General features: G+C 46.6%; 1 pseudogene; it reads left to right on the top strand.

Annotated features, from left to right (window-relative positions):
• The first annotated feature begins 360 nt into the window (after positions 1-360).
• Positions 361-3,145, top strand: LOC130887079 (40S ribosomal protein S19-like; annotated as a pseudogene).
• The last annotated feature ends 7,466 nt before the right edge of the window (positions 3,146-10,611 follow it).

Here is a 10,611-nt window from a genome sequence, read left to right on the forward strand (position 1 = left end):
TTTAAAGTACTGTTTATCCAAAATGACATTTTAAAAAAAGATTTATTTTTCTTTTGTGGATGAGTGACTGTGAGGTCAGAAGAGGGCATCAGACCCACGGGAACTGGCGTGGGAACTGGGGTTACAAATGATCATCGTGTGGGTGCTGGGACCCCAACCTGGATCCTCTGCCAGAGCAGCAAGTGCTCCTAACCACTGATGCCTCTCTCCAGCCTCAACAATTTTTACAACAGTTGTATAAAATGTTAGTGTCTTTGAAACAAAGCCTTGAACTCATGGTAATGCTCCTGCATCTGTCTCCCAAGTTCTAGGATTACAGTAGTGTATCCCTAGGATAACAACTTGTGTTAGGTTTAACACATGCACGAGTGTGACTTCCACCACTCTCCCGACAGTACAGTCCATTACGGACCTACACTGCGCACCGAGATACTCTTAGCGATCTCGCAGCAATTCAAAGCGCGTGAGATGTGGCCTGTTCAAGGCAAACCCTGCATCACAGTAACCAAGGAACTCCAGCATTGTTCATGTTGGAATTCCTGAGGATCCTGACAACCACTCACTGCAGAGATGGGGGGCTGGGGGTGACAACCACTCCCTGCAGAGATGGGGATTGGGGAGGTGACAACCACTCCCTGCAGAGATGGGGGCGTGGCGCTAGCTGTGTCCCCACTCAGACTTCACAGCCAGCCTGGGAAGAGCAGCTTTCTAACATTAGCTGACACTTGACTGCTGCTCCTGATGCTCTTTGGCCAAAGGTTTCATGGCTTCCTAGGCTCCCAGGACAGCTCTGTGTCCTCAGCTGAGGGAGCCGCCTGTTTGTCTCATTTTGGAGGTCATAGGACCAGATTGGCTAAGATGCTGAAACTTTTAGGTGCCTGGGATGTGTAAAAAAAGTCTTGTGAGCCAGGTGGTGGTGGCGCACGCCTTTAATCCCAGCACTTGAGAGGCAGAGGCAGGTGGATCTCCGTGAATTTGAGGCCAGCCTGGTCTACAAAGGGTGTTCCAGGATAACCAGAGCTGTAACACAGAGAAACCCTGTCTCGAAAAAACAAAAAACCAAACAGAAAAGAGTCTTTTTGTTTGTTTGGTTGGTTTTTGTTTTTTTTTGTTTTTCGAGGCAGGGTTTCTCTGTGGTTTTGGAGCCTGTCCTGGAACTAGCTCTTGTAGACCAGGCTGGTCTCGAACTCATGGAGATCCGCCTGCCTCTGCCTCCCAAGTGCTGGGATTAAAGGCGTGTGCCACCACCACCCGGCAGAAAAGAGTCTTGTGAAAACTTTTAACCATAGAATTTAGTATCAGAAGCCCATCCCCACTCACTCTGCCTTTCTTGGTGACATTATGATGAAGGCAAAAAGTACATTAAGACTTGAATCTGTGTATAAATTGTAAAAATCCACCCTAGATAGTTTCAGTCTGGAACTTTGTATGCCAGACATAGGTTAATAAATGGGCTGGAAAGTTCTGGGGTAGAATAAGCAACCGCTCTGTGAAGTTCCCATGAGCACTTGCCAAGCACAGGCACATATCTGTAATTCCACTATTAAATCTACAATCTAATGGAAAGAATTTGTTTAGGGACTACTTATCAAAAAGTGGTGTAGTCCTCAACTGAGCAATACAGTAGAGCTGAGGTATAAGTGTGTGAGAACTGGCCCCACTCCTTTGCTCATCTTTACAAAGGGTGAACTAGCTAGAACAACGCTGGAGAACTCACCCTAGCGGTGAAGATAGGGGGGAGCTGGTGGGAACCCTGCAAATATCCAAGCCCAGAACCAGCAGGGTTAAATGTTGGTCCACCCTGACATCCACCCCATCTGTGATCTGCTGGAGCACGGGGCAGGAGGCGGGTAGTCCTCTTGACCCAGGGCTACAATAGGCTCTCCACAACACAGGGCAGCAACAGAACATGCAATGAGAGTCCCAGTGAGGACCGATAGCGTAGCAGAGACCAGAGGTCTCCAACCAGACCAGTGACTCTTTGCGATGAATGACTGCATATAAAGATGTACGGATAAAAGGGGTTACTTCGCAACTTGCTGGGTCACACTGCAGCCTCCATGACAAGATTTTCTCTACCCTTTTTTTTCTCCCCCCCCCCTTTTTTATCTTAAATTTTATTTTGTTTTATTTGGGGGGGTTGCAGAGGCAGGGAGTAAACGCGAGTGGATGGGAGATATGTGGGATCAGGATTCATGATGTGAAAGACGGAACAAATAACAAAGTTAAAAAAAAAAGGAGAGAAAGAAAACTGGTGCAGTGACTCACCTTGTTTTCCAGGATGGGATTCTGAAGGCCACCAGCAGGCGGCCCCCTAGGACTGACATGCTGCAGACTTTTGCTGCTGTGAGGGTTAAAATCTGATCCCGTAGTTGCGTCCTGGTTAGATTTCTATTGCTGTGATAAACACTGACCAAAAGTAATTTGGAAATGAAAGGATTTGTTTCAGTTTGTAGTTCATAGTCCATTACGAAGGGAATTCAGGACGGACAAGACTCAAGGTAGGAGCTGAAGCAGAAGTCATGGAGAAACACTGGTTACTGACTTGCTCCTCCATGGCTTGTTCAGTTTATTTCTTAGAGACTCAGAACCATCTGACCAGAGATGGTACTGCCCACAGTGGGCTGGGTGTTCTCCTAGCAATCAAGAAAACACCCAGGCCCGACTTGTGCGCCCGGGAAACCCCATCGTTCCCTTTCCCCTGGCTAGCAGCGCAGAGGCCGCACGATGACGTTAACCAGCAGGAGTTCGTCAGAGCTCTGGCAGCCTTCCTCAAAAAGTCCGGGAAGCTGAAAGTCCCCGAATGGGTGGACACAGTCAAGCTGGCCAAACATAAAGAGCTTGCCCCCTATGATGAGAACTGGTTCTACACACGAGCTGCCTCTACAGCACGGCACCTGTACCTGCGTGGTGGTGCCGGGGTTGGCTCCATGACCAAGATCTATGGAGGACGGCAGAGAAACGGTGTCAGGCCCAGCCACTTCAGCAGAGGCTCCAAGAGTGTGGCCCGCCGCGTTCTCCAAGCCCTGGAGGGGCTGAAAATGGTGGAAAAGGACCAAGATGGGGGCCGCAAGCTAACACCTCAGGGACAGAGAGATCTGGACAGGATTGCCGGAGGGTGGCAGCTGCCAACAAGAAGCGTTAGAACAAAGGATGCTGGGTTAATAAATTGCCTCACTCATAAAAAAAAAAGAAAAAGAAAAAGAAAAACACCCACACAGTCTTGCCCACAGGCCAATGTGATGGAGGCAAATCCTCAACTGAAAGATTCTTTCTTCTCAGATGGCTTGGCTTGTGTCAAATTCACACACACACACATGCACGCACACACACACGCACACATGCAGAAAGTTGGGATCATGCTTGGGTCATGGCAAACACAATAAGCATTTGCTATTCTTGTGTGTCTATATTAGCATCTGTGTACGTGTGTGTGTGTCCCTGTGTAGGCCAGAGGTCAATGCCGCGTCTTTCTCAATTGCTTCCACCTTTTTAAAATGGTTTTCCTTTTATTGTATTTGATGTGTGTTTTGCCTGCATGTATGTTTGCGTACTACGTTTGTGCCTGTGCCTATGGAGGTCAAAAGGGGGCACTGAATCCCCTGGGACTGGAGTTATAGCCAGTGTTGTGCCATCATGTGGGTGCTGGAATCAAACAGATCTTCAAGAAGAGCAGCCTGTGTGTGCTCTTAACCGCTGACCCATTTCTCCAGCACCCCTCTCTTATTATATTACAAATTTCTTGGCATCTATTTATTTGTGGAGATGGGACATGCATGCGCCATGGTGTTCATGTGGAGGTCAGAGGATAACTGGAAGGATTGGTTCTCTCTACCTATGGGTCCCCAGATACAGAAAACCCAGGTAAGCAAACTTAGCAACAAGGGCTTCAGCTGCTGAACAGTCTCATTGACCCTCTTCATCTTATTTTTGTTGTGGTTTTAATGTTTTATTTTTAAATCATTTATTCTTTGAGAATTTAATATATGCGTACAATATATTTTTATTTTATCCAGCCCCACTCCTTCCATCCAGTTCCTCCCAGACCCCATCACCATGCCCCCTCCCAAGTTCATTCCTTTTTTTTTCTTTTTTCTTCTTCTTTTTTAATCCACTGATTTTTTTCTGACCTAAATTTTGAGTAAATTATTACTGAACCTGGAACTCAGTTCATTGGCTATACCGACTAGCCGTAGAGCCCAGGGACGCTCCTGCCTCCATCTCTCCAGCGCTGGGATCAGAGCACACCCTGCTGCCGCCAGTGTCTTCTGTGTGGTATGGCAAGCATTTTGCCAAGTGAGCTATCTCCCCGGATCCAGTATTTGCTGTTTTTAAGACTGACACAAAGAAATTCAATTCTCCACAAGTTCCTTATATGTTAAATATTGTTGGTACAAGGAGATCCACAAGCACAAGGCATGAAAGTGGAAGGAGGGCTCTGGGAAAGAAGAGGCCAATGGGAGCTGAGAGGGAAGTGTTACGTGTTCAGAGCTACAAGTGGTGTGTTCTCTCATCCCTATAATCAATCCGAACTATAGGCGTCAGGGGCAGGAAGGTCTCTGTTAAGTTCAAGCCCAGTTTAGTCTACATAACATAGTCCAGACCAGCCAGAACTACATAGTGAGACCTTGTCTCACAAAACAAAACAGAACTGGGGCTGCAGACCAGGGCTGCATTAACGTCATATGATACAACACAGGTAAGCATTGCCAGACACACGGTGTCGTGGAACACTGAGTTTTCAATTAGTTTTTGGCTGTTGCACATTCAGGAACCTTTTACAGTTACCAAAAGTGTCACAATGCCTATGTTTGGTTATATAATCCAGCATAGACTTGTGACCCACAGTTTAGGAAGTTGTGTGCTTGATAATATAAAAACACAAGAGAAAATAAGGGGAAAAATAAAAAAATAAAGCACTAACGGGAAAGGTTCTGCATATGAAATCCCGTCAGAATCGAGGCAACCTTCCGCTGCCCAGATGGGTAAGGACCAGTCAGTCCATGGGGACTGCTGGAAACAAAGGTTCCTCAAGTACTTTGGTAATTGGGTGAGATTGATAACGACAATGGTAGCCACGGCATTAATAATAAAGGGACCAGCGACACAAACAAATATATTTACAAGTCACTGACTCAAGTTGAGGTCTACAAAGACCCAGATGTATCACCGCTTTCAAATTTATTTATGAATCCATGTCCTAATGTGATAAACAGTTAGCTTATAAACTACAGCGACCGAAAACCACCACATGTAACTCCGGCGGCTTCTCCCCGTATTCACTGTGGGAGAGATGTCAGCAAGGCCACTGGTCCAGGGCAACTCCTTACTCATCTGATGAATGGATGAGTGTGTCAAAGGATGAGCAGCCTACAGCTGACTCCTAATAAACAACAGCTCAGTCGCCTGTGGACAAACGTGGTGAGAACACCAAGGTTCTACCCCAGGGCCAGCATGTCCCTCTTTAAGGCCAGTGTGACCACACTCTGCAGGCAAGTGCTGCCCAAGGTTCATGAAGGGAAATTGACCCTCAAGGTTTTCAGTTGAGCCATTCCACAGTTAACTCAGAGGAAAAGACAGAGGACTCAGGAGCCCCAAAGGGCTTCTTTCCACCTTTCCTCTCTCTTTCCTTCCTTCCCTCCCTCCATCTTAGTTGTGCTGACTATTGTTCTGATAAAGCACTATGACCAAAAGCAAATTGCAGGGTGGGGGTAGGAAGGGTAGGAGGAGTGAGGGGCAGGGGGCAGGGGGCAGTGTTATTTCTCTCATAGTTTCATATCATCAAAAGCCGGGTGGTGGTGGCGCACGCCTTTAATCCCTGCACTAGGGAGTCAGAGGCAGGTGATCTCTGTGAGTTTGAAGCCAGTCTGGTCTACAGAGTAAGTTCCAGGACAGACTCCAAAACCACAGAGAAACCTTGTCTCAAAAAAAATAAAACAACAACAACAACTGTAGTGTGGAGCGAGCGGTGGGCTGCTTCCCGCCACCCGACTAGCTTTACACCCGAAATAATTACACGGAAACTGTATTCTTATAAACACTGCTTGGCCCATTAGTTTTAGCCTCTTATTGGCTAGCTCTTACATATTGATCTAACCCATTTCTAATATTCTGTGTAGCACCACGAGCTGGCTTACCAGGAAAGATCTTAACCTGCGTCTGTCTGGAGTGGGAGAATCATGGCGACTGCCTGACTCGGCTTCTTTCTCCCAGCATTCTGTTCTGTCTACTCCACCCACCTAAGGGTTGGCCTATCAAATGGGCCAAGGCAGTTTCTTTATTAACCAATAAAAGCAACAGATTAGAAAGAAATCACTCCCACATCAAACAACGGCAGTGAGGAAGGAACTCAAGCAGGACAGGAGCCTGGAGGTAGGAGCTGATGGAGGGGTCCTGTTTACTGACTTGCTCCTCATGCCTTGCTCAGCCTGCTTTTTTATGCAACCCAGGATTACCCTTCCACATCAATTAAGAAAATGCCTTTCAGCTAGAACTGGAGATATTTTTTCAACTGAGGCTCCCTCCTCTCTGTTGACTCTACCTTGTGTCGAGTTGCCATGAAACTGGCCAGGACACTTCCTTTCCTTCCCTTCTGTCCTTCCTTTCCCTTCCCTTAGCAAATGTCTGACCAGCTCTAGTGTCCCAGCAGTGAGGAGGGCTGCACCGCAGAATCACAGCCAGACCAAACCTAAGCATTCCTCTCTGCAGACTGTGTCTTAGAAACAACCAGTGACAAAGAATCACAGCAGGATTGCTAGTGGGGAGCATGGGGAGCATGGGGAGCATGGGGAGCGTGGGGTAGGGCACCATCTGGAGAGGACCAAAGCTGGGCAAGCCAGAGGTTGGTCACACCCTGCTTAACACAGACTGGGGCTTCCAGGCTGAGGGGAATTCATCTTTCACTCCAATCCCACTTTACACTTGATTCTGTAGACTAGAGACAGGGGAGTGGCCTAGGGAGGCAGGCTTGTGGCCACAGCCTTCTGTTCCTCCTTCCTACCCGGTGCCTGCTCCCTCCACTCCAGCAAAGTGATCCTCACTGTTTCCTGATACAAAGCTAACTCACAGCTACACTGCCAAAGACCTGCTTCAACAAAACTCATCCGTTCCAGGGTAGGAGCGTGAGGGTTAGGATTATTAAGCAAAAGGAGCAGAGATAGGAGAGAAATAAGAGACGGAAACACAGCGCAGCACTGGAAGGGACATTCAGTGAATACTGAATCCACCACGTTAGTTTTCCACACGCTTACAAACTTCACTCCAGAAGGGGAGGCGGGTGCGGCAGACTTCATTAACATGATGTAAGGAATAGACTTGAATGCTCCAACCTTTGGTCCAGGTGGAGCGAATCCACCTCTATACCCAAAATACTAATTAACCACACCCTAGGTCAGAATCTCTTATTTGTAGCCATACCTGTTGACACTTTAGGATGTGGTGAAAATCTCTCAGAAGAATGCTCCGGCTTCCTCCATTATTCCCCACAATGTTCTTCAGATGCACCCTTACTCCATCCTCCTCCAAACATTCTTTACAGCCTCCTCCAAACCAACCTTCCTTCCTCCTGCTCCTCCAAGAAGCCAGTGAGGCACCACATAGCTAGCTTGACCTCACAAGATTAGAGCGATGTTTACAGTGATGTCCCATGACGTAAAGACAGTGAAAATAGGAACACGTGTTACAGGCTGTTCCCATGGCAACTGCCCAGGCAGCAGCGAAGGGCAGTTCCAGTGCTCCCTGACTTGCTCCTTTTCCTTTTCACTTCATTTGGATCTTGCCCATGAGATAAAGCAAACCATATCTGGGATGGGTTTTTTCCTCTCTCTCGGGCCTCTGGAGATGCCCCCATAGACGAACAAAAAGGGTGCCTCCATGTCTCAGGTGGCTGGGAATCCAATGGAGTTGCCAGAGAAGAGTAACCATCATAGCTTGCCTTCCATAACTGTAAAAAACACCATGACCATTTTGCACTTGGAAGGAACAGGTTGATTTGGCTTACACTTTCACATCAAGCTCATCTTTGAGGGAAGCTGGGGCAAGAACTCAAAACAGGAGCCTGGAGGAGGATCTAAAGCAGAAACAATAGAGGGATGTGTTTGTTGGCTCTTTCCCAGACTCTGCTCAGCTACCATTCCTATGTGAACGATAAAGAAACTATTTTATGCCGAGCATCCACCCTGGTACCCACCAGCTGTTTGTCTCTGACTCCAGTCCTTGAAAGACAAGTCCCTATTAACACTGACTCAAAGACCCCCATCCAAAAATATACAACCATGACTATCTATTTGTTATGACTAACTGCTTTTTCTTCTTCTGTAATGGTCCAGATGATCCAACATTTCAAAGGACCTCTGTTGGAGTTTCCTCTGAGTTCTACATCCAGAACAGATTCAAGACTGCTGGCTGGGATGATCAAGCCTTACAGAATACTCCAGTCAGGACTTCATCATAATTCTAAATCTTCTTTAGGTCCCCATAAGATTATCAGTGCTCCCAATCAGCAGGAAGTAGCCTGGAAAACTATGCTCACATTCCCCAAAAATGGATTATGGATACTTATCTTTGTTTAGAGTGTTGGTTACAGTTGTTATGGATAATGATGTGGGGGAAAAAAGCTAAACAAAGGAGATTAAATTCAGAGTTCTTGTTTTTTTTTTTTTAAAAAGGGGGGAGTAATTGCTGTGGGACAATGGTCTTGTATTGTTTTTAATAAAATGCTGACTGGCCATTAGCCAGGCAGGAAGTATAGGCAGGACAACCAGGCAGGAAGTGGAGGCAGGGTGATGAGAACAGGAGAATGCCTGGAAGAGGAAAGGCAGAGTCTGCAGTCGAGACCCAGGTGCAGAGGACACAAGATGAGAATGCCTCACTGATAAAAGGTACCAAGCCACATGGCTAACATAGACAAGAATAATGGGCTAATTTAAGATGTAAGAGTTAATAAGAAGCCTGAGCTAATAGGCCAACCAGTTTATAATTAATGTAGACCTCTGTGTGTTTCTTTGGGACTGAACGGCTGCAGGACTGAGCAGGACAGAAGCTTCAGTCAACACTGTAACTTGCTTACACAGATACCCAAAGATTGTTTTGGGCAGCCTTACCCTCTTAATTTAGCTGAACAAACCAGTTTTAGCTTGCTTGCATAAGTATTGAAAGTTTTCTTGTGGTTTTTGCCTTTAAGAAAAACCTTTCCCCAAACCCTTTCTTCATGGCAATCTCAAATTCGTCTCAGAGATGGTTTGTCCTGCTAGCAGCTAATCAGTAAGTCTTTTTTGGGTTTTGGGTTTTGTTTTTTGGTGTGTTTTTTGGTTTGTTTTGGTTTTTTTTTTTTTTTTTTTTTTTTTTTGGTTTTTCAAGACAGGGTTTCTCTGTAGCTTTGGTGCCTGTCCCAGAACTAGCTCTTGTAGTCTTGTAGACCAGGCTGGCCTCAAACTCCCAGAGATCCGCCTGTCTCTGCTCCTCGAGTGCTGGGATTAAAGCCGTGTGCCACCACCTGGATTGAATCTATGGTCTTTTCCCAGGAATCACAAACGCCATAACACCTAGATGTCCCATACCTCCCCTGGACACTTGGGAGGAGTGATACCACCCATAGTGGGATGAACCCTCCTACACCAAAAATTAACCAAGAAAATGCCTCAGAAACTTGCCTACAGAGCAATCTGATAAGGCATTTTCTGGTAGATTCCCTCTACCCAGATGACCCCAGCTTGTGTCAAGTTTAACATTAACCATCACACAGAAACGTCATCTCTTCCAGACAGGCTTTGTCCTCCTGTTCTCATCAGCACCCACTCTCCATCCTCCTTCTGGTCATTCTCCTGGGATCCCAGAGCATTCGATAGCATCCACACTCTTTCCTGGACATCACTGGTAAAGACACTGATGCTGTATATTCACAAACTGTGCAACTCAAACAGGAGCTGAGCCATTACTATAGTGATAACAGTGACCTTGTCAACTCATAACTCTATAGATAGATATTCAGCATGAGCCGGGCAGTGTTCTAAACTCTATCACCTCACATGTTCACCCTATGAAGTCAGCAATATCTTCACATTCATCAAACGATAAACTCTTTGCTTCAGAATTCACTCTTCTTATAATGTGACCTTCAGGCTCTGCTCCTGAAAACATAAAATGCTATATATTCAAATGTATTTGCCACAGCGTCATGTCTAATATACAAATGTTGGAAATAACTAGTCAGGTGCAGTGCTGTGGGCCTGGGGTCTTAGCTACTAGGGAGACTCAACTAGGAAGTGCTTGAGACTGAAAGTTCAAGGCCAGCCTGCGCTACAGAGACTTTGTCTCAAAAGGAGAAAGAAAGAGGATACACAGAGAAACAGTATTGACTGCCTTCCTTTGGGTCCACACGCATGCATAGAAAAACAAGGATGTGTGGAAGTTAGAGCTAGGGTGAGTTCCGCTGTGCACCCCAAAACAAAGTGACCGGGTTTCAACTTTTCCCTCCCTCCCTCCCTTCCTCCCTGTGACTCCGCCCTCCGACCAGCAGAGGGCACCGCCCTCCCATCCCAACTTTTTAGTCTCACAGAAGCGCTAGTCCGGTAGTTCCGCCCCTAGCGGAAGTCGTGCACTGGGCATCCCGGA

This window comes from Chionomys nivalis, chromosome 1 (assembly GCF_950005125.1).
Source record: "Chionomys nivalis chromosome 1, mChiNiv1.1, whole genome shotgun sequence".
NCBI lineage: Eukaryota > Metazoa > Chordata > Mammalia > Rodentia > Cricetidae > Chionomys > Chionomys nivalis.